Raw genomic sequence first — 25553 nt, 5'->3', positions numbered from 1 at the left:
TTTACTAGGGTAATCGCAAATAGAATCAGGATCACCTGAGACTTCTGTCAACCAAAGGACCAAGCAGGATTCCGTAAAGGCTACTCCACAATAGACCATATTCACACTATCGATCAGGTGATAGAGAAATGTGCGGAATATAACCAAGCCTTATATATAGCTTTCATTGATTAAGAGAAAGCGTTTGATTTAGTCGAAACCTCAGCAGTCACGGAGGCATTACGGAATCAGGATGTAGACGAGCCGTATGTAAAAATACTGAAAGATATCTAGAGCGGCTCCACAGCCACCATAGTCCTCCATAAAGAAAGCAATAAAATCCCAATAAAGAAAGGCGTCAGGCAGGGAGATACAATCTCTCCATTTCTATTCACAGCGTGTTTACAGGAGGTATTCAGAGACCTGGATTGGGAAGAATTAGGGATAAGAGTCAATGGAGAATACCTTGGTAACTTGCGATTGGTTGATGATATTGCCTTGCTTAGTAACTCAGGGGACCAATTGCAATGCATGCTCACTGACCTGGAGAGGCAAAGCAGAAGGGTTGGTGTAAAAATAAATCTGCAGAGATCTAAAGTAATGCTTAACAGTCTCGGAAGAGAACAGCAGTTTACGATAGGTAGCCAGGCACTGGAAGTGGTAAAGGAATACATCTACTTAGGACAGGTAGTGACCGCGGATCCGGATCATGCGACTGAAATAATCAGAAGAATAAGAATGGGCTGGGGTGCGTTTGGCAGGCATTCTCAGATCATTATTTGGCAGGCATTCTGAGGTTGCCATTATCCCTGAAGAGAAAAGTGTGTAACAGCTGCGTCTTCGTATCCAGCTTTTCTGGACACAAGGGTTTATTTAGTTCGCGTAAGTGCCACCACGTGGCGTACTGACCTTAATCTTTTCAAATTTCGCGCGGTGACGCGTTATGACGTCAACCAAACAAAAATAAAAAAGTAAAAGCTATCCCTGTGCATTGAACTTCGCCACAATGCTTGTCTCGCCGGCGTTATCAGTGTTCTTGATCAAGCGTATTCGCTCGTCGCCTGGAAATTACTCGTCATCCAGCGTTTACTCGCGGTAAGCAATGGTTGATTCTGGGGTTCTGATGCGGTTCTTTCTTTCTTCTTTTTTCCTTTTCTTTTTCTTTTTTTCATTCTACGGAGTAAAGAAGCTAGCCTAACCGTCAGAAGCCCTTCGGGGCAGCCTTTCTTCAGTCGGCACACATTGTTAACGTTGTTAAGAACGGCCAGCTTCAGTGCAAGTTTGCCAGCCATTTACGCCAGTGGTGGCAACCTCATCTTGGAATTCCGCCGCCAACCTCTAGCCACGGCATGACTAAGTCGACTTTGTGTCATGAACAATACGCGCATCCTCCGCTCTCCGGCGCTTCAGCTAGGATGCATTCGATGAAGCAGGCTTTGTGCTGAAACCGCCACTGTTACGCTCTAGCCTCGTCGCCGTTGTGACTGAAGGAGTTCGACGAAGCAGGCTTTGTGCGCAACACGACAACGCCGACCTGATCTGCTACGGGTGGGGGAGTTGCCGCGGGAACGCCGACGAAGGCTCCTTCCCACGCACCGACCAAGACGCAAGACAACGCGCTACCCGGGACGGCTCCGAGTTCTACAAAGCCCGTCTGACGTCGGCTCCGGACCATCGCACCTGTGTGTATGCGTGTGTGTGCGTGTGTGTGTGTAACCCGTCCCGGAGAGAGGCGGCCTGTTTAAAATGACTGGACGAACGTTTTCCGTCCCCTTGGAATCAAGAGGGGGGGGGGGGCGAGTGCTTATAAGCCGCTGTTGTGCGGATGCTCGACACACTTTTTTTAAGCAGTCATGTTGGACTGAGACTCTCTCTCAAGCAGTCATGTTAGACTGATGTACTTTCTCAAACGGTCATGTTAGACTGATATAAATACCGTAAATAAACCCATATTCCTCGCTCTCGATGAGAAGCAGTCCTTCCCTTCATCAACGTCCTCAGCGCGGATAAGTTGGACGACGGCATGGGCCAGCTACCTTCGAATTCATGCCGGACTCCAATCTTGACAAAAGATCACGAGCGATGGGATTGAGCCCCATTCCTGACAACGTCCGAACATCGCACAGCGTCTACTAGAGACGCCGTTGTGGACGGATTTTTATTTTCCCCTATCGAATTCGTTAACGTGCACACAATTATTTCACTAGCGACTTTGCAATGCGCGCTCATGGTCTACCGCCGCAGCTGCAAATCTAGATGTGCTTAAGTATTAAGACATATACATGGATATGTCGGTTTTTCACCTTGACACAAAAGTCACGACACAAGAGTTGAGGAAACTGTCCCTGTGTCCTCGCAGGATGTGAGACCGGGCTAGTTGGTATTCCATGCTAAAGTGACTAGCGCAAGAGTGGACACGGGACCCTAAAGAGGCGACAAGGATAAGCGCAAACTTCCAACTGGGCGCTTGTCCTTGTAGCGTCTTCAGTGTCCCCTGTCCACTCTTGCGCTAGTCACTTGAGCCTGTGTCGTCGTCCGTTAGCATGCTATGGCCGAATCTGCTCGCAATATTAGGTCACATTTGCTGGCCACCAGGCCAGGTACACCCTTGGGTACGACATATACAGTACTTGCAGTTAGTTTCCAAAGTAGTCTCCGTCTCCTGTGGCGGTTATCCACGTGCGTGAAGCAAGAACGCTATTTAAATTTATTGTGAAGTAATATATGCGGGATTTGTATATTCTCCACATTCTCTACCATGTTGCCGTTCCACCTGTATTATATAGCCGCAATGTAGACTAGCAGCTATCGAACGTAAAAGGCTATCCACATATTCAAAGACCTCACGCACAACTCCTGACACTTAATTGTATTCAAGAGTTGTGCGACTGCCCAGGACATCCTTAACGAATGTTACATAACACATTATGAGGTTTTACTTGCCAAAACCACGATTTCATTATGAGGCAAGCCGTAGTGGAGGATTCGGGAATAATTTAGACCACTTGGGATTTTTTAACGTGCGCCTAACCCTAAGTACGCGGGTTTTCGCATTTCACGCCCATTGAAATACGGCTGCCGTGGTTGGGATTCGATCCCGAGACCTCGTGATTAGCAGCCGAACCCAATAAAAGCTAAGCAACTAAGGAGGGGAAGGAACGTTGGCAGTAGGAAGTAGGTGACAGCCGGCTCGTGAGACAATGTGTTCCCATCCTCATTGCGCGAGAATCGGTACCATCTGTCGAAGAATGACACGTAGAATGCACTGTATTCAATGTGATGGAGTCCGCGTCCAATATTTCAGACTAGAATCATACTCTAACTACAGACGACCAGGCATCTCGCTAATACGTGCAGTCGCTTGACAGCTGCCGAGCGCTGACGTCGGCCACAGGACCTACTTGACCTTTGTTCAACACTTGCCGACATTCTCGCCTTATTTCGCACCATTGTGTTTCAGCTGAACTGCTTCAACAGCCAATTTACTTGTGCCAGAGTTTGGCCACCCTGTCAACGTTATGGTTTCTTGTTTTTAAGACATCTTTTATATTTAGGCTAATGCTGTCCTAAAATTTCCAGCGGTTTCACCTTTCCCAAAATGCCCGCATTTTTGTCGGCCTCTGTTCACATTTTGGAGGATTTTTAATAGACATGGAAACCATTGCGTTCTCCCCTGACCAAGCTGCTCAAGAAGTCATTTTATATCCCTGAGGTCTTGTGCAAGCCTTCTTGCCGTTCATCGACCTCCTGATTTCCCTGTCAACTGTATCCCATTTTGACGACTCCAATCCCACGGAAATTGGCAGCGATATAATGTTCATGGGATTAAAGCCATTTAAATCAATTCTACTGTGGGTACGACAGCCGCTTTTGCTCACTATGAATGGAAATATTGCGTTAATGAGCGCCATGCTTAAGCCTTTAAATTGACAGTAAAAAAAAATTATGCGGATCCCATGTATGTGCGAATCGATGTAAGCAAAGCTTTCTGTGTTTGTTGTCATTGTCATACGTAATCTCCACAGAGTAGACAGGTACTCTCTAGTGAAATGCTGTCAATGTTTGCCTGATTACGCCTGCCATTGTGATGCAAATAAACGGAACTTCAACTGATTTTCTCAGAGATAAACGCTGAATGAAATGCTGACGTCATCCTAAACAAGATCAACAAGCGCCGTAGTGCTCGATCTTATGATGTCCCTATTCGTAAGCTTATATTCGCGATTTATTATTTTTCTTGTGTGGGGGGCGGGGGGGCGATAATCTCCTGTAACCTAGTAATGTCCCTCGGACGTCTCTGATGTGCTCGTTTTTATTCTCAAGTACCCAATGAAAACTCTCATCGCTGCAACTTCATGATGTCCTGGTGGCAGGCCACCATGGCGTGTCGCGCAATATGACCACGCTGATTCATTTGGGTTGACATATACTATTTTGTGAGTCATACTTCGCCACATTCATTTTTCAAACTATGCCACAGCTCGAAAAGGGCGGCCAACTCCCTACGTCCCTTTCCTCTGTTTACTTCCACAAAGTGGTGTGTTTATCGCTGTGGTTACCAGATACGCCCAGCGGTATGCTACCACTCAAGCCTCTCTGGCGGCTGAGCAACTGAAGTCGCAGGCTTTATTCAACATGGCTATCCTCAATTACTTTTCGCGGACTTCTCTCAATGCCTTTTCTCAAGTGTCATCTCTTACACAACTCGCTCGACGAGAGCATAGTGTATTTCCTCTGAATGTGCTTTCGGCTTTAGGGGTGACCTGGCACGCCCGCTTATTCTGTTACGTTGACGGCGACCGTTGTCGTCAACATGCCGCCTCATTCTGAGCTTCGCAGTCACCAGAGAGCACAGAAAGCTGTCTTCACAAACAAACCACCCGGATTCGAGCCCATCTCACAAATGCACCATCTTGCATTTGGGAGATGGGCACGCTAACCATTACGCTAACACCTGCCTCCACCAATTTCTGTTTATCTGCCTTCCCACTTCACGTTTTCGCTGAAGACGCAGGCAGAACGGATGCAGAAACGAAAAAAAAAGTAAAGATTGCTTGAGCCGCCAGCTGACACATGACCTTAACTTTGGCAGGTTATTCTCATTGGAGCGCATGTAGGCTTGCGGCTGCGTGCAGATTGTGGGTCGCGTTAGCTTAATTGTAAATTTGCTTTCACCGACTCTTTTCAGCTAGAACTGAAATGCCGAACAAAAATGAGACATACCGTTGAATATTTTTTTCTTGTTTTCTAGGTTTAAACCAAGAACGCTCATTTACACAAATAGTGATTTTTTTAAAAAATGGCATAAGGATGCTATATTTCGAGCTCATGTCGTTGTGTCAACACGGGCCGGCACCACGTACCGACGAAAGGGCATCGCAGTGCCGAGCACGCGGCAGGTTACTAAACGAAGAAAACAGGAAGCGAGTGTTTTTCGGTTCTCGCAACATATTGTACACAGAACACAAGGCACATTTTATTTTTGACAACAGCGACACACAGGGGCGAGCTGATATACTTTCTAAAGTGGTTTCGTTTAATTTTTTCATCGCAGAACCGCAAGCGCAGGTTGCGTCGCGCGTATACCGCAGCCACGTACTGTGGCCGCGCTCCTTTTCCTCTAACAATGTGGCCCCCGGCGGCCTCACGCGCTCCCGTAAGTGGACTGTCACTCCAGAAGTTTAAATACATAACCTCTTTGCATAGAAACGACGGCATGATTGTTAACATGTTGTTGGCTTAGATATGTTTGGCACGAGGCCCAAGACCCTGTCTTCTAACGCGTTCTTATGTTCGCGTCTCTGTCTTGAAGGGACGCGCACCGTAACATGCTGCAATGGTGCTTGCGTTGAGCGTATGTAAGGCGAAAAACGCGGTTCTAAAATGTCTGTTCACTAACTTGTGCAGTAAACCCATGTTTATAGTATTCGCTCAGCATAGTAGTAGTATAGTAAGAGTCACGACTATGGCATCCATAACCGCAAGCGTCACGTTAAGGTCGTAACTTGTCGGGACAGCGTAGTTGTAATCTACAGACCCTGCCACTAAGGAATACGTGGCTAGGCATGGCCGATGAATAAGTAATTGCGAAGATTAGTTTTCAGTAAAGGTTTGTTACCACGAACGACGGGAGCTTATACTGCCGCAAAGGATGGATGCTGGGCGGTGAACTCCAATCATTTACTCGGCACATCACACCTCTACACTGGAATTCAACTGGTTTCGCCAACTCTTGCTTATATTCTCTCGCCCCTAAGCTGCGACTTCGCCTGCCACCCGGGCCTCAGCTTTTTCTCTTTGTTCCCCTCTTCTTTCCCAATCTGCTGAGACGTGCTTCCACTGATGCTTGCTCCTCCTTTTTCTCAATAAATGAAGGCATTGATTCATGCATTCCAAAGTTACTGCAGAAAATAGCCATATCATGAGAAGCCGACAAACACTGACACCAAGGGCAACATAGGGGAAATTACTTGTGCTTAATAAATGTAATGAAGAAACGATGAATTGATGGAAATTAAAGTGGATGAAAAAACAACTTGCCGCAGGTGGGAACCGAACCCACAACCTTCGCATTTCGCGTGCGATGCTCTACCGATTGAGCTACCGCGGCGCTGTTTCCCCATCCACTTTCTTGGGTATTTATGCGGCAACAAGGACGTTCCACGTCCGCCGCCAAGGTCTGTGAGTGATGGCGCTGGCTAACACTCCAAGGGTTCTACTAGTACACATAAATACCCAAGAAAGTGGATGGGGAAACAGCGCCGCGGTAGCTCAATTGGTAGAGCATCGCACGCGAAATGCGAAGGTTGTGGGTTCGGTTCCCACCTGCGGCAAGTTGTTTTTTCATCCACTTTAATTTCCATTAATTTATTGTTTCTTCATTACATTTATTAAGCACAGGTAATTTCCCCTATGTTGTCCTTGGTGTCAGTGTTTGTTGGCTTCTCATGATATGACTAATAATAATCGGGCCCCTCGGTTAACCCCCTTTCTTCTCGTTTATTGCAGAAAACAGCGTGTCTTTATCTCCATAGCCACCCCGTCCCTCACCTGGACTCTCCCATCGCAAAACAAAGTTGCTGTGTTGCAAATGGCTGGGCGTCACATATACAATTTTCTAGGAATGGCCAGTAGCACGGCGGGCAATTTTCGGTGGGTGACGAGACAGTATATAGAAAACCTTCTCTGCCATATCCACACTCAGTGCTCTGCTTCGAGAGCTATTATTAGCCGCTACGACGAAGTACGAAATGAAAGAAACCTAGCTGGGCTGGTCGCGGGCAGCTCTTTTTGGATTCGTGATGAGTCGATTTCAAATATATATATTTCTTATCTAAGCCTAAATGACAGCGATATAGGCGAAGTGAGTTACGGTAGCTCGTTGGCATGGACTAACGACGCTCTTCACGCAGCACTTTCATCTTATGCGTGTTTGCGAACGCGAATGAAAGACAGGAGGGTAACACGCCTTCCTGAAATGAAACATTCGGAATAACCCTTTGCTTGGCGGTTGGACATATGTCGAGGGTCCCCGATACGAACCACCTGCAAGTCTGTATCACCTTGCAAAGGGGAACTCAGATGAAACGTTGTCAAACGGATAGGCTTTTAATTATCATAAGTATATCTTTATTGAAATTCCTTACCATGAGGTGAAAGCCCACTAATAGGCATTTAAATTTTCTGTGTTATTAAAACATCCTGTTAATAAAAGGTTGCTGTGCTTTACAGCCCCCTAAATTAAAAAGTAAGATATGAAAAATAAGTTGGTGCGGTAAATGTGTAAACGCAGACGCAAGAAAAGGCCTAGTCCGTTTCCCAGTATTCACTCAATGAAGACAGAGCACCTCTATACTCTCACGTTGTAGTAATGTCAAGAACAAAACACTCCCAAAAGAGTCAGTCACGAATGTTGCTCATTATAAGATGAGCTAGCGCTGGAAAAGGAAATAACACTCAAACATAACGATGGCTGCGCGCAAAGTGCTTCCTCCGATTCCGATCTATATACGGATCAAGGCGTCGGTTCGTCAGATTGGAATGTTCGTACATTGCAGCGCAATCTCGGGTCGTCAAATGTGATGGAGAATGTACGTCAGTATTCGCTTCACGCGCGCAATCTGATAAGAAAACGCTATTTCGCTATTAAATCCGTGACAACATACTGGATATTAGAAACACATGCAGGCGCATCTTGAGCTAACTGATAACTTTGGAACTGGGGTTAGACGCTAAAAAAAGCCCCCCCCCCCCCGCGCTTTTAAATATAGTGATACAATTGCTATCAATATTAGCTGAAACATAGTGCATGTGGTTGAAAGAGGGCCCCCAACACTGCACAGCGGCGGCAACATACAGAAAATTCAAGAGCGAACCACTTTCCAATTAGTGGTATTTATCAAACCAGCATATCGTGGTTCAATGTAGCCCTGTAGTCCAGGGGCCAGTTCCACCACGGGTACTGTGTCGGAGCTTATATTTCATGTCAGCATTAATTGTCACAAAATCACAGTATTTTTTTCTTTAGATCTTATTATTAGACAGCTAAAATACATCCAGCGAAACCCTCACCTTAATATTTCAGTACTTTTCGTTCTAACGTACGTATCCGTGCTGATCCATATGTTACAAAGTACTGAAAATGTGCCCAATGCTTTCCTCCAGGAAGCTGTTTTTATTCCTTATGGTGCCAGGAAACCGAGCCTGATGCCACCAACGCTCAGAAACCTAATCGGGAGCGCGCACAATGTTCTCGCACACCTTGTGGGATGTACCGTAGCGCTGAGGTGCTTCTTGTGTAATGTATGAGAATCGGTTGTAAAGACAGATGTGCAAGGTTGGGCCATGTACTTAAGATCATGAAGTTAATTTGTCCCAAGATAACCTGTCCAAGCTTTCACACTTACTTTATAAGAAGTCTACAGCATTATCAATATGCCGGCTGCTTTTAACTGCACGAAACAAAATTATTGAAACGATACAAACAATGTTAACGTCATTTTATCATTCGAGTGTTTAGATTGGTAACCTCTAGATGCGGAGTAAGTTGAGAAGTTGTTTGCGTAATTAACAAAGCTACGTTAATAAAATTTCAGTAATGGTTCTTACGTGGCTAAAGAAAATGTGCAGTTTGGAGCCCGTCCTCGAGATTATGCAACCAAGCGAAAAAATTTCCACTAAACATGCTTCTATAAGAGCCAGGCGAACAAAAATTTTCCAAGTAAACACTCTTGGAAGACGTAACTGACGAAGAAAAAGAACATCTGTAAAGCCACAGAAAGAACAGCACTTCACGACGGGACACAAAGGAGGAACCACACACAAACTGCGCTAACTTTAAGCGCTGTTCTTTATGTGATATGAAGCAACTAGCCAGTCAGTCATTCCTTCCAAACCTGTAAAGTCAACCTGACCACATCTAACCTTTTGTGATGATGTCATCAATAGTATGGCCCCGTGAACATGTTCCCCATGTCCACACAGTCGCGTTCCATTTTTATTCATGCTGCTTTCTCGAAGGCAAGCATTTTAAAGTTTTGCCGCCGAAAGTGCCGCCGAAAGCTTGCTTGGACGCAGAAGCGATGCATGACGGAATGATGGTGCAGATTTAGCGCGTCGCTGGCATCAAGACAATGTGCTGCCGCCGAGGGAAGGAAGATAACGAAAGTGAACAGCTTGGTAGCTGCTCACGGAGCCGTGCCGATGGTGGCGGTGCTATCATGACGAAATCTGACGCGGCGATATTGAGGGCTGAGGCGTTTTTTTTTCTTTTATTCTTTTATTCCCTTTTTTTACAACGAAATCGTTAAGGGTAAGCTTTAACTCGGGCCCAACTCCGACGCAGCCTATTCAAATAGATGTAAAACGCCGAAACTCATTTCTGAGATAACCCCTGGGCCGATTTTAATGAAATTTGCTGGATTCGGGAGAGAAAGGTAAATTCTAGTGACTATTGGAAGCGGAATTTCTATTTAAGGCTTGAATTCTGGTAAAAGATTGTCAAAAATTCAAAAGTGCGAAAAATACAGAACCACGAAGTTTACAAATTAACAACTCCGCATCAAGAACTGATATCGCGGTTCTGTAAACAGCATCCTTTAGACATTTCAAAGCGGACAAATCCAATATGCCGATTTATATCTTGCGTGAAGTCGTTACGTTGTGAACAAGGGTTGTGGAAAAGCTATATTTCCACATTACTACTTTATTTTAGATTCATGCGTAATATATCAATTTTGTCCGCTTTAGATGTGCTGTTAGATGCAATATACAGAATTGTGATATCAGTTTTCATTGCCGAAAGACAGAGTTGTGAACTTGATGGTTGCGTTTTCTGAAAATTTGCGATTTTTGCCAATTTTGATTAAACAAATGATGACCTAAATCAAAAATTCTAAACAAACAATCACTAGATTTTAAGTTTTTTCTTTTAAGTGCAACAAACCTTATAAAATTTGATGCAGTGGTTGTGGAGAAAGACGAATTCTCCTTTTACATGTATTTAGATAGGAGCACCAGAGGTTAAGGTTTCTCTTAAGCGCTACTTTCCCCACTATCGCGTCCGCGTGTGGGGCAAAATCCCGAAGATAGCGTAATACCGGCCTGACCCGCAGCGGAGGTGAAGCGAGCGTTCAGCTCTACCTATACGTGGGCTGATCCCGAATGTAACGCCATGCCAGGCCGACCTGCGGCGGAGGTGAAGCAGGCACTAAGCACTCCCCATACGTGGGCCGATCCCGAAGACAGTGCAATGCGGGGCCGACATACGGCGGAGGTGCAGTTTGCCATTAAGGGGCCCATATACACAGCTTTGCTGGTCATTGTTCACAGAGTGGGAGGGCACTGAGATTTTTTACTTGTCAAACATCAGGTCATCAACGGCGAAACCAGGGACACCAAAGCCGTCCTCGGGCCCGACCTAGAAAGCGCCTTCGACAAAGTGACGCACTCTCCCATTCTCGCGCAGGTATCCCATCTAAACCTAGGCGAGAGGTCGTACGAATATTTCAAAGACTTCCTCACCGGCTGAACGGCGGAGCTCAGAGCTGGCGACCTGAAGACGGACGAGAAGACATTAGGGAGCCAGGGCACCCCCCAAGGCTCCGTCATCTCACCCATGCTATTTAACCTTGTTATGATTCAAGTTGCCAAAAGGCTATGCCAGCTTGAAGGACTGAAGCAGACGATATACGCGGACGGCATTACGCAGTGGGTGGAAGGGGGCTGTGATGCCCGCATAAAATAAACACTACAGACGGCCGTCGACACGATCGAAGAAAGCCTGGAAGGTACGGGACTGCGTTGCACCCCAAGTAAGTCGGAGCTCCTGCTTTACCAACCGATCAAAACGCACAAAATCAAGAAGCAAAGAAAGCACGCAAAGATCAAAATCCGCACCAGGGATGGTAACACAATACCGACGGTCAGCAAGATCCGAGTCCTGGGCATGACGATCGAAGCGCTCGGCAGGAACGGAGACACCGTCACCAGCATCATGGGTAAGGCGGCCAACGCCACCAGACTGCTCAAGCGCGTTACCACCAAGAAGGGAGTCATGAAGGAGGAAAAGTTCATCAGACTTATACACTCCTTCGTACTCTGACACATAGGGTACGTGGCAGCCTTCCACAAGTGGGTGAAAAGCGAAAAGAACAAGCTAGACATCCTAATCCGGAGGGCTTACAAGACACCACTCGGTCTACCCGAAACTACCAACACAAAACGTCTCTTCCAGCTGGGCATACACAACACGCTTGACGAGATCGCCGAAGCGCAAAGAGCCGCTCAGTTGGAAAGACTGTCATCAACGAAGGCCGGCAGAAAGATCCTGTCCAGTCTAGGCATTGGTTATCACGAACAGCAGGGACCGAAATGCCCTGTCCCCGACCACGTACGACGGAACGTGCGGGTTGACCCCTTGCCGAGGAACATGCACCAGGATTTTAACGAAGGCAGAAGACGCGCTAGAGCCAAGGCACTGACGGACCTGCACGCGGAAGATACCGGCGCCAGATACGTGAATGCAGCCGAATATGCCGGCCGCAACGGCTTCGCGATCGCGGTGGTCGACTCCGGAGGCAAAGTGCGGGCGACCGCCAGCACATGGAGCAAGCAAGTGGAGGAAGCAGAAGAAATAGCCATCGCCCTGGCCATCGTAGACCGAGAATGCCACATGATCCTCAGCGACTCCAGACAGGCGGTGAGGAACTACGCCAAAGGAAGAATTGCCCCAACGGTGGCACGCGTCCTGCTCCGACAGGCAGACCGCGACAAAAGGACTCGAATCAAGTGGTTCCCGGCGCACGCAGGACAAGCGTCGGAGAAGCATGCCAATCGCAACGAAACGGTACACGCCCGAGCGCGAGGACTAACCGACCGCGCCCAAGTCAACGGCTGCCCGCTGCGGTTCAGCGCCAAAGACCGGATGACCAGCTATAACGAACTGACCAAGGCTTTCGGCTGGCCCACAGACTTCTCCCGCAGCCCTGCAAAGGACTGAGCAGGTCGCAGGCCGTGCTATTCAGGCAACTACAAACGAGAATGCTTCCAAGCCCGGCGCTATTGCATAGGATGTACCCAGAATCGCACCCCCATGACAAGTGCAGAGCGTGCTGCAAGGAGACGGCCACATTCGAGCACATGCTATGGGATTGCTCCAAACATCCAAGCGAAGCTAACTCAGGACGTATACCGCCGCAGCTTGAGGAAGTAACGCGGAGCGACGACCAAGAAAAACAACTCCAGGCCGTCCAGCAGGTCATCGAGGCGCTGGCTAGGCAGGAGCCTGGCGAGCCGGCAACGGCGAGCGGGGATCCTCGCAAAGCACCCGCCACGATGACGACGTAGGCCACGTCCGAAGCGCGCCTTCGCGCTTTACTGCAGGCTTAATAAACGTTTTCCCAATGCAATCCAATTACTTATCCGCGTTGGTCCTGCATGCGTCTGCGATGAAAACAATAAGCAGGTATGCATAGAAAATCTGAGGTGGCGGCGGCAGGTGGTAGCGCAGAAGTTAGCATACCCAGCCCCTGGACGTACTTATACCTGCATTGACATGGGTTCGTGGTAGTGATAGCGACCAAAGCTCTACTTTTTCTGCGCGCTCTAGCCATTGTGAAACTAAGGATGTAGTTAGCATGCCCAGCCACTGAATGCAAATTGCAGCAGTTACGAGTGGTGGAATCCCGCTGGGGCTGATTGTGAAGAAAGCTTCCTTTCTCTGTCCATTCTCGCGATGGTGAAGCTAAAATGAAGAGGAGGCCTGAAGGACACAACGTTGATGGTCACCATAACAGAATAGATGGACGACGTGCAGGAAGGACAAAGAACACCGGGTTTTAGCACTTGTCCTAGAGTAAAGCGCTACAATGGCTAGTATGTCCTCATGGGGATGGTAGACCGAACTGCTTCTCACTGCTTACACTGGACTGATACTAAGAAAGTACTCCGTTCGCAGACACCACGCTACACTGAAATTATCAAAACAATATCAGTTTATAAACTGATAGTGTCAATTATCTCGTGCCCTTGTGTGTGTGGAGGGCATAAAAGTCCTGGCAATGAAACGGTAGTATCTTTGTTTTTGCTGCAGTTGCACACAAACAAAATTCGTTGAAGTGATCGGACAGCGATCTACCAGCGGAGAAGACCAACCCGCAAATTAAAAATAATTGCTGGTTTCAAATCTTCCAATGTACTTTGCGCTTAGCTACTATCTGTAATATTCTTTTTTCCTTTTGTGCTCTTATGAAGAGGAAAACTCCACAGTACTACAATTTCAACAACAGTACACAGTACTGGGGCGACAGTAGTAGTACTACAATACTACACAGTAGTATTGGGGCAACACGTTTGAGCAAAATGATTAGGTTTTCGGTCAAAGCACTGTGACAGGCGGGAAGAAATCGTTGTCATGCCCGGTCGAAACAATACCCTCTGTAATCTTATTCACTTATTGTGCACTGATAACGTGTCGACTAGCGTGCGATTGAAAGTTGAATTATGATCGCTGTAAGCTTGTGTTGCGTCTAGCACGAGCGAGTAGTGTTAGCGATGAAATTGGTGTGAAAATGGTCAGCTCGGCCTGCGATTTGTTCTTGTGGATCCCCACATTGAACGTCGCAGTCGTCACGATTAGAGCACTCCTGTGACCTTATTAGCTCAGTGGGCTGGGAAGGCTCGAGTGGTAGCTCACCTTGACGGGTATTGGGTAACAATTGTTAATGTACGTACTTTGCGATGATGAAAAATATGCAGAAACACCACTGGTGTTGTCTAACTATTCGTAAACAGGTTCCCAAATTTCAAGTTGGCACACCCTCAAATTTAAAGTCGGCCAGGCCCGATTTTTTTTCGCCAGGCCTTAAACTTCAAGTTGGCCCAATCCCAAATTTCAATTGAGCCACCCCTAATTTTGAAGTTGGTCCACGCACGGATTTCCTTAAATCGTCCTCCAAATTTCGAGTCGAGGCACCCCAAAATTTAGGTTGGCCCACCCCCATATCGCGCCCAAATTCAGATTGGTCGACCTCGAGATTGCCGCCACATTTAGGTAGGACCAGCCACATATCATCCCCAAATACAGATTGGCCCGCCTCCACAACACCGCCAAATTTAGGTTGGCCCACTCCAATACCACCTGCAAATAAAGGTCGACCCACCCCCATATCCGCCCCGGATAACTACTTCCCCGTCATTTTTGAAAGCAAAGGCAAAAATAAATTGTGGGGAAAAACCTGTACCTGCATAAGTGCATACCAGGTTTAAAGCCAATTGAAAATAAATGAGTAGAGATTTTTAATTAATACCCAAAGCGCATGTTTTTGTTAAAGAAAAGCCAATGGGAAAAATAAAAGTGTGGGCAAAGGTAACGCATATGTGTCCTAAGGCGTCTCATCGAACTCAGAAGCCCTCGCGTCGGGCTTTTTAATGATTGTGAAGTGAAGAGGCAGAGACGGGGTGGCATGGTCATGCCGTAAACGAAAAATGAGAGTCCCCCCTTTCCCCAGCAAAAATAAAATGAAAATGAAAAATTAAAATGAAAGGGGTAAAAATAACAGTCAATATAGAAGAGCGCACTCATGAGAAATAGAAAAGAAAAAGGCAAGAAAGAAAGAAAATTAAAGAGAAAAGGGTATACAACGCGTCGGATAACACCGAAACCACATGATGTAAACGTTCTCGTTCGGTGCCTCGGGTCGTCGCAAAGGTCCCACTGCATCTACTGTCATTCGCGTGCTGATGGTCTTGTCGTTTGCAAGACCCTCAGGGAGGGCACCGCACAAACCAACGCGAGCTTACGTAAAATAAAATAAAATAGATCGAAAAGAAAGAAAATACAAGGAGAATAAAATTTTAAAAATAATTATCGCGCACAGCACTTTCTCGGTGCCACGTCAGCCGCGTCGCTTCGAGGTGCACCGCCGCGTCGTGGTGGACGGCCTCTCGAACGGGCCGATGTCCGCTGGCCGCTACTTGGTGGCTGTTCACAGTCACTCATCCAGGAGGCCCAGCGGATTGATGGGCGTTTTGAGTTACTTCAATGAAAAACAAAGAAGTTACAGAAAAGAAAAAGAAGGAATGAAAAAGAAAATCTTAAAAATAAAGCACAGAAAAATAAAGAAAATTGCACGACACACAGTTCGCGTGCAGAGTGTCCTCACAGACGTGTCTCGTCCGTGTTCATTGTCCGGTGGGTCACCCTTCCCACGCGTCGAAGTCGATGTTGCCGTCGACGATCTTCATCTGCAGTCGTCTCCGTGTCCAGCTGGCTCCCGTCGCCGCGCTCACCCCGCGACCGGCGTCTTCGGGATGGGCTGACCGCATTTACCGACAACTACGCTCGCACAACGCCCATCATCGTCTTCGGGTGCACCTCGGTTCGCATCCCGCATCCCCGCACCCCCGCGCACCCCCTACGCAACCCCGCGAGCGGGGCGACTCCCCGGCGGCCGGAGGCCGCGGGGGAGGGGGGAGGGGGGCGAGACGTTATGCGCCTTGCGCGTTGTAGGCATGGCCGGGCTCAAGGGGTATGAGCCCTGGCCATGTTGGGCCCAACGGCCGGCGGCAAAGAGATCACCCAAAATCCCAAATAAAAACCCTTTTTCACCCGGTTTTCGCGCCACCCCAAACTAACGCTGGCCCACCCCTCGATCACCTCAAATTTAGGATGGCCCACAGCAAATCACCCACCAATTAAGGTTAGTCCACCCATATATCACCCCCAATTCAGCTTGGCCCAGCCGTACATCCCCCCATGGTTAGGTTAGCCCGTCCCCATGTCACCCCCAAATTTAAGTTGGCCCACCCACATATCATCCCCAAATCCAGGTTGGCCCATCCCCATATCAGCCCCAAACTTAGCCTGGCCCACCCCTCTATCACCTCAAATTTAGGATGCCCTACCGCAAATCACTGCCACATTTAGGTTAGCCCATCCCCATATCACCCCCGATTCAGCTTCGCCCAGCCCCATATCACACCCGTGGTTAAGATGGCCCACCCCCCATATCCCCCCCAAATTTAGGTTCTCCCACCCCCGTATCATCCCCAAACCCAGGCTGGCCCACCCCCTATATTCCCCCAAACTTAGGCTTACCCACCCCTATATCACTTCAAATTTAGGTTGGGCCACCCCCATATCAGCCTAAAATTCAGCTTGGCTCATTACCATTTCACCCCAAATTTAGATTGGGCCACTCCCATATCACTACCAAATTCAACTTGGCCCATCCCTGTATCACGTCCAAATTTATGCTGATGCCACTTCCAACTTCAAGTTGGGCCCCGCGACTCTTTCTATAAAGACCTATGTATTCATGTGGGAAATGCGTCAAGTTTTTTGGCGTTGCAGACATGATTTTGCACTATTTTGCTACCAAATTGCTGGAGTACTCGCCAAAGAATGCTGCGCATTAAAAGCAACTGCACCGAACAAGCGACGCCATATGTTGATCCTAAATACTGACGGCTAGCCAAGCTAGCTTCTCTGCAGAGCGACCGGGGCAGACACAGCACGGGACATTTAATAAAATTGTTTTTTTACGACCACACCTACGGATTCATACCACTTGGCTGTAGGGTACACATTAACAGTAGCTATTAATCCACACGCTGCACATCTTCTCCTAGTTGTTGCATTTCTTATTTGGCTGAATCTTTAGAAATAATCAACGTTCGGGCAGCGACTCAGCTTAGCAGACCTTTTGTTCCGCACGAATGTTGCATAGGAATGGCACTGGCCACCGGGTGGCATTGTGGCTTAGGTGGACCTGATTCGCTCGGAGTATGTGCCATTAAGGACAGGCGAAAGTCGAAGAAAACGGACCTTCCAGAAGAACGCAATAAGAATAGCCATTTTGTTCTCCCAGGTTCCGCGCTACAAAGCACGAAATATTTTTTTTTGCATAACACAAAGCTATGCGCAAGCTTCTAGAGTTATGATGTCCAATGAATAAAATCCTCATAAATGCGATTACTTAACAAATGAACACGACACTGCTATGTTTTAGGAAGGAAAAATAGAAAACATATTTCAAGAGAACCACTGGAAAACCAGAACTGAAAGCAAATCATGAGTTTTAATTGTGTTTCTGCCATCTGGTGGGAGAATATAAAACTAAGTCCTATGCGGCTTTTAAAAAATGCGCCGCTGAAAAACCAGAACCGATAGCAAATGTTGGGTTTTGTGTTTCTGCCATCTAGTGAAAGACTACAAAACTAGGTCCTATGCGGCTTAAAAAAAAGTGCGAAATCGAACCGCGGCCACCGCGACGCGGGATTAAAGGTGCGCGCGATTCTACCACTCGGCCACGGTTTCCTTTTTTTGTTCCTTTTTTCTTCTTAATATCAGTACACAAAACAAAATATACAGGATACAATGACCACGTCGTATTGACATAGTCAGCCTGGTAGGGGGCTGGCTTCGTCACATTAAAATTCATTTAGAGCCATCAATGGCTCCATCCTTGACAGCCACTCGGGGGTATCGCCACCGGCCTTCAAAATCTCAACAAACCGATGCACAGTTTCACAGAAATAAATTCGCGTAGGTCGTGCGTCGGGATCGCAGTAGTATCCTGTCATTCGAGAGCGCCAAATACTGTGGAGGCCAATTAACATTATTAAATCAAACGGAAAACCATCCTGATTAGTAATGGGAAGATACCGTATGCCGTGAGGGTCGAGGGGAAATTGTTTCTTTAACGTTCTTTGTAGTACGTCCCCAAAAAATACCCCTCCCTATCAATGAAGAAAAAACGTGATCTATCGTTTCTGGTTGTCTGCAGATAAGGCAGTGAGATCCCCATGGAAGGAATAAGCCCTTTTCCTGTAAAAACATTTTTACTGGCAACGTTCCAGTGTGTAACTTAAAAAAAAAGGTTTTAACCCCTGGCGCTACTAGGATTTTCTTTACTCTCTTTAAGACGTCCCTACCAGGGCCTCCACTGTACAAGGCTCTGTACATGGGCTCCGGCAGAACAACGTCACACAAATCCTTGTACAATTTTTTTCTTTTTGACAGTAGATAAATATTCATTTGAAAACCTCGTTGCAAGGAATCGTACACTTGCGACAACCTCTCTAAAATATCCAAAAATCCCTCCCGAAAGCATTTCGGTTGAAACAACGAAGTCTGGCAACGCGCGCCCAAGCCTTAATTGGCATGCGGTGCGCAAGAAAGGATCGCTGACGTCGCGAAGGAAAAGAAACCTGTTAACAATCTGCCGCAAGAAAAGATGTCCCAGGCCCAATCCGCCATTCTTGACTCCTTTGAAGAAATTCGTGCGGCTGCACCTTTGCCATTGCGCAGCCCACACGAAAATGGCGAAAATTCGATGCAGCTTCTGTACACTGAGCCTTGCACAATGTAACACCTGCATTACATACCACAGCCTACTAATAAAGAACAGATTGCACACGGTAGCTCTAGCAAAAATCGATAAGTTCGTTGCTTTCCACCTTTCCGCCTTTCCACGTGTGTCATGCGTCTGCGCTGTCCAATATGTCGCGCTATCGCGATAGCATTCTAGAGGTACTCCCAAGTACTTCATTGGGGTCGTAACCCAGGACACGTTTGCAAAACGGTCGGGCGTCGATTGCCATTCTCCGTGCCAGCGCCCCAGTGATTTGGCTAAGTTCACTCTGCTGCCTGTGACTTGGCAGAAATTCTCTACATATTTAATGGACTCAGATACACCTTCCCTACTGGTTGAAAAAACTGCCACATCATCCGCATATGCCAGCAGCTCGACTTCCGCTGCTTGCAACCGAAAGCCGGGAATAGTCTCTTTTTTCACGATGTTTAAGCACATCGCCTCTATGTAGATGCAAAACAAAAGAGGGCTGAGTGGACAACCCTGGCGTACCGACAGCTGCACGCTAATGGGTGCCCCCAGACTCTGGTTAACGATCAATCTCATCGTGCAGTTCCGATACGCCAGGGCGACACCCTCGCGAATAACAGAACCAACATTAACATGGTCTAGTATGCAAAGGAAAATTTCATGCGCGACACAGTCGAAAGCTTTTTCAAGGTCTAGTTGCAAGATGGCCACGCGGCTATTTGTAATATCGCAGCACGCCAGCACGCATCTTGCTGTGTAAATATTAGTCGCAATAGATCGTCCCTTGATCCCGCACGTTTGATGCGGTCCAACGATTTCCTGGATTACTGATTGTAATCTTCGCGCTAAAACTTTCATATAAATTTTGTAATCCACATTTGTGAGTGCAATTGGCCGGTACGCTGCTACTTGTCGTAACTTCTCTGCTTCGTCCGTTTTGGGGATTAAGACGGTGTGTGATCTTGCATAAGACGGAGGCAATTCGTTAATTTCGTAAGCTTCATTAAACACGACCGTCAATAGTGGTGCGATTCCGCGCTTAAAAGCTTTGTAAAACGCCGCGCTTAACCCATCTGGTCCTGGCGAATTGCCAGGGTTTAAATTGTCTATCGCCATTTCTACCTCTAATTCGGTTATTGGCAGCTCTAACCTATTCTTCAGCTCATCGTTGAGTCGCGGCTGTGCCCAAAGGAACTTATCCTTAAACGTGTTAGTGTCGGCAACATGAAAAGCGAACAACGCCTGATAGTACTGAAAAAAATAACCGCCGTGGTTGCTCAGTGGCTATGGTGTTGGGCTGCTGAGCACGAGGTCGCGGGATCGAATCCCGGCCACGGCGGCCGCATTTCGATGGGGGCGAAATGCGAAAACACCCGTGTGCTTAGATTTAGGTGCACGTTAAAGAACCCCAGGTGGTCAAAATTTCCGGAGTCCTCCACTACGGCGTGCCTCATAATCAGAAAGTGGTTTTGGCACGTAAAACCCCAAATATTATTATTACTGAAAAAATGCGCGCTTGCAATGTTCGTTATCATCCGACATGACACCACCCCATTCTATGTTATCTATGTGATTTCGACGAGCGTGAGCTTTTTCAATTCCGAGCGCTCGTTTAGATGGCGTCTCCCCAGCAGCTACATGTTCCGCTCTCGCCCGGACCAGCATACCGCGATAACGCTCCTCTTCTATCACTTATACTTTTTGTTTCGTTTTCCTAATGTAATCAATCCATTTACCGGGCGCTTGGCATTCTTTCTCGAGCAGTTTTGCAAGCATAGACCTTAGATTACGTTCATTTAGTTTCTCCTCGTACGCCATGGAACAAGACCGCTCTATTGCTTTTATATTAAGTTGTTCCTTACAAAGCTTCCACTGTTGCCATATTTTCAGTTCCTTACAAGTTCCTTACAAGTTCCTTACAAGTCATTCAGATCCTCAAGTTCCTTGAGTGGGCATGGCAGACCGAGCTTCGGCATGATGTCTAAGCCTTTCTTCTGTATCGCGCAGGCTTTTCTGCTGAGCTTAGCCGGAGCGTCAACGCCGCTTCATCATTTGTCTGGCCATTTCAAGATACCGCCGGATGAATCTTGCTCGTGGACAGCGGGAACAGCGACGCAGTGCCTCGTTTTCGAGGACATCATCTGCGACGCATCCTCAGCGCCACCTCGGGACCAAGTGACGTCATCATGCCTGACTATAAAGGAACAACTACAGCTCTGCGAGTTCAGTGGGCATGGCAGACCGAGCTTCGGCATGATGTCTAAGCCTTTCTTCTGTATCGCGCAGGTTAGTTCATATTTTACTACGCTTAGAAGTGATTGCCGCAGTATATTGGTCGTGCCATGCCCACAACAGTGCATTATCATAGCGTACAATGTGTATTCTGTGTGTCGGCTTCTTCTTTGCGGGGATGTAGAATTGAACCCTGGTCCACAGACAGCAGAACTTCTGAAAGAACTGTTAGAAGGGCAACACAAACTTACCGCTGAAGTGGCGGCACTTAGGACTCGACAAAGCACGATGGAAAAGTTAATGTCAGATATGGCGTTACGTTTCGACGAAATCAATAAACAAGGTGATCGCGTTGCATCCCTTGAACAATCGGTGAATCTTCTGCATAAAAAAATCATTGACCTAGAGGACCGGAGCAGGCGGTCAAATTTGATTGTTTTTGGGGTACAAGAAGGCAGTGACGAAACTGTTACTGATTTGAAGCAAAAAGTCTTGAGGGACATCTTTTTACAGAAACTTAATGTTACCTGCAACTCGGTAGGGAGAATTCATCGGTTGGGCAAACCTAGCAAAAATAGGCCAGTTATATATTTTCAAGATTATAACGAGAAACAGGAAGTATTGAAAAACGCATACAAGCTTAAAGGATCGAGAACGTCAGTTCAAAGCGATTTTTCTCCGGACACGCGCAGAAAGCGGAAACTTTTGTGGGAGAGTGCAAAAAGCGAGAAAGAACTGGGCAAGAAAGTAAAACTTATCAATGATAAGCTACGAGTGGATGGACAATTGTTTATGTGGGACGAAAACACTAACTCCAGAATAGAATTAAATACTCGTCAAAGCTCATCCGCCCCTCAATGAATTAGTTCGACTACTAAGAATCTACGGGTTTTAAACATAAACGCGCGCAGCGTAGTGAACAAAAGTGCCCTGCTTGAGGCTACCCTTTTAAATTACGATCCACATGTTGTTGTGATTACTGTGACTTGGCTGAGCGATGACATTGATAGCACAAGCGTTTTTCCACCTTCTTATCAAGTATTTCGACGTGACAGACCTTCCAGAGGAGGCGGTGTAGCTGTACTAGTCAAACATAGCATACCTGCTTTTCTACTTCGGCAGATTGAAAATCACGAAAGTATCAGCCTAAACTTTCGCTGTTGGGGACGATCCTTTTTATTATTCGCGGTTTATCGCGCACCTCAGTCACCTACGCAGTTCCTAAATGACCTTTATGCGCATATGTCGACTTTTTCTCAGGATAAAATACTTCTCGTTGGTGACTTCAATCTGCCTGGCGTTAACTGGGATTATTCTGCTTACAGTTACGATCAGAATGTCGATTACTTGATTGATATTATGCTAACTAATAACTTGCAACAAATTGTGACACAGCCGACGCGCTTACAAGAAGATAGTGAAACTATGCTTGATCTCATTTTTATTAGTCGCTCTATTGAAAATTTTGTCGCCTCTGTAGAAAAAGGTATTTCGGATCATGAACTTGTATACTTTTCGTGTCCCATGGACCGTTGCGATATTGCCCTTGACAAAACAGTGATTGTAAAGGATTTTTCCCGTGCCAGAGATGAAAGTGTTTTGGACTACTTAGATCACAGGCTGAGTGAATTTGATGGGAATGACGTCGTGGTGCTCTGGAATAAGTTCAAAGAAATGTGCCATTTCTGTCTCGATAACTTTATTCCAAACAAAGTTAAAAAGAAGTCCAAACGTAATCCGTGGATTACACGAAAAGTACTGCAACTTAAACGAAAACTAAAAAGGCTAAGGCAACGGCATGCACTTTGCACTGAGATCCAGAACATTCAAGAGGCCTTGAATCAGGCTGTATTCAAGGCTAAGCAACGGTATTTTCAATATACCCTGCCTAGCTTTATGCGCAGTGCACCAGGAAAATTCTGGAACCATCTAGCTAGCACAAAGAAACCCATTGACTGCATTGTACACAATGGTGTAACGGTTACTGAGAAGCGATGTATAGCAGAACATTATAATCAATTTTTTCACAGCGTATTTTCAAGTGCCCCGAACCATGTACCCTTCAGCCGTACCCCTTATGTTGATCCTGCTGTTATATCGACGAGCGGTGTGGTTTCTATGCTGTTAAATTTAAAAACGAAATCATCACCAGGACCGGATAACATCCCAAATGCCTTTTTGTGCCGCTATGCAGAAATGGTTGCACGTTTTCTAGTGCGCATTTTTGGTGTATCTTTATCTTCAGCCGCCCTTCCCAAAGATTGGCGATCGGCTCGGGTTGTACCGGTGCTTAAGAAAGGCGAAGCGACATTAATAACGAACTATCGACCGATTTCCCTTACTTCATCTTGCTGCAAACTATTGGAACATATTATAGCTAACCAGATAAAAGAATTCTTAAGTGACAACAGCATCCTCACACCGGTACAGCATGGCTTTAGGAAGGGGTTTTCCACCGTCACTCAGTTAGCTTCAGTCATCCACAGCTTTGCTAGCATTCTTGATAAACCTGGTCAGATTGATGTTGTATTTCTGGATTACAGAAAAGCATTTGATCTTGTTTGTCACCATAAGCTAATTCAGAAGCTCGAAATAATAAAACTGCCGCCATACTTAATTAGCTGGATTTCTGCATACTTAACTAAGCGCACACAATTCGTCAGCATAAGCGACTGCTCTTCAGATGAAGTGCCAGTTACTTCCGGTGTTCCTCAAGGAAGCGTGCTTGGCCCTTTGTTATTTTTAATATATATTAATGATATTGTAGAAGTAATCGCTCAACCCGTTCAATTAAGATTGTTTGCTGATGATTGTGTTTTATTTAATGAAATTAAATGCCACGAAGACCAAGTCCTCTTAAATTCTACCCTTCAGAGCATTAATTCCTGGTGCCAGCAGTGGAACATGGAGCTCAACATTAATAAAACAGTTTCTATGAGAATTACTAAAAAAAAGTACCCTTTACTGTTTACTTACGATCTTGCATCTCAACCCTTATCCGAAGTCGAGGAATATAGGTACCTGGGGGTTATCATAACGCACGATCTTTCCTGGAATAAACCTATCTCTACTACATGTGCTTCAGCTTTAAGAAAACTTGGTCTGCTCAGGCATAAATTAAAAATGGCACCTCCGGAAACCAAGCTGTTGGCTTACAACACCATTATAAGGCCTACACTAGAATATGCGGCAATTGTTTGGGACCCGCACACGAAACGCAACATCGATGCATTAGAAAAAATTCAGCGAAAAGCTGTGCGCTTTATATTTTCTAAATACCGTCCAACAGACTCCCCCTCAAACTTAATGAAAATGAATAATATACAAACACTAAAATTGCGGAGGAAGATTGAAAGGATTAAGTTCCTCTATCTGCTTCAGAATAATCGGCTCTCTTAATCCGCAGCAATACATACAACCACTAACAGGGCGATTAACAAGGCACCGGCACGCCAAGTCATTAACTCCGTATTTTGCCAGGACCAACACCTTTAAATATTCCTTGTTTCCTCGCACAATAACCGAATGGAATAACTTGCCCATATCGCTTCTTATTGACACTGACAGCATTGAATGCGTTGAAAGCTGAACATGCGACAGTTAAAAAGTGTTGTTTGCTCCTTTTTATCTTGTTTTGTTGCAGTGTTTCTGAAATTGTTTAATTTTTTTCCCCTGCAATCATTCCAATGTAATTAATTGTTGCTCTTACTGTTTTGCTACTCATGTATTCTTGCATTTCCTTGTTGTTGTCTTTTTCTGTATTTCTGCCCCTCCTGCAAGGGCCACTACAAGGCCTGTAGTATTTTCTAAATAAATAATAAATAAAAGACCGCTCTATTGCTTTTATATTAAGTTGTTCCTTACAAAGCTTCCACTGTTGCCATATTTTCATTTCCTTATTTGGCCTTATTTGGCCTAATTCTTCAATTACCGCACGGTTGAAAGCATCGTATTTAATCAGCTTGTTATTTATCTTCCACAGTTCCCAGCTAAAAGCACTGCCACATTTTTGTGCCCCAATCCCGCGCTCTACTAAACAGTGGTCTGAGAAAGACACGGGCACTACTTGATAACTGCTGCAATTTGGAATCACGTCCAGCGTTACATAAATGCGGTCCAGACGGGCATGATCTGAGCGCTGGAAATGTGTGTACTTCACACCACCCGCGCCTTGCATACACTCCGCCACATCCACTCCGCCACGGCTTCCGAGGCTTCGCCCAGTGGGGCGCTCATCCTTTTATACATACCACGTGAATTTTTACGACAGTGTTACAAAAAGGCTTTTGGGAACAGCATTACGCCATGTTTGGAGAGTCGAGATAGGCATCAATCGAAAGCTGAGTCTCCGGACTACATACGCTGCACTGGGTATTACGATAGACGCCGTAGTTCAATCACAGGCACTGTTCTAGCCTCGAAAATCGAATACAAATTTTCGTCGTTTCCATAGGCTTTCATAGGCTGTGGGAACAAAATTCTTACGTCCCATAGAGT

General features: G+C 46.3%; 1 protein-coding gene and 1 non-coding gene across 2 annotated transcripts in view; one reads left to right on the top strand and one right to left on the bottom strand.

Annotated features, from left to right (window-relative positions):
- The window catches only part of LOC142573903 (uncharacterized), a 244863-nt gene that overhangs the window by 3674 nt on the left and 215636 nt on the right, over positions 1-25553 (bottom strand). The gene's annotated exons all lie outside the window — the stretch shown is intronic.
- TRNAS-CGA (transfer RNA serine (anticodon CGA)) lies at positions 6740-6812 on the top strand. The gene has a single exon. It is a non-coding gene; the product is annotated as a tRNA-Ser (tRNA).

Source organism: Dermacentor variabilis, chromosome 3, assembly GCF_050947875.1.
Source record: "Dermacentor variabilis isolate Ectoservices chromosome 3, ASM5094787v1, whole genome shotgun sequence".
NCBI classification, from domain to species: domain Eukaryota; kingdom Metazoa; phylum Arthropoda; class Arachnida; order Ixodida; family Ixodidae; genus Dermacentor; species Dermacentor variabilis.
Note: the sequence above shows the minus strand (reverse complement) of the source record. Positions and strands in the feature narration are given on the sequence as shown.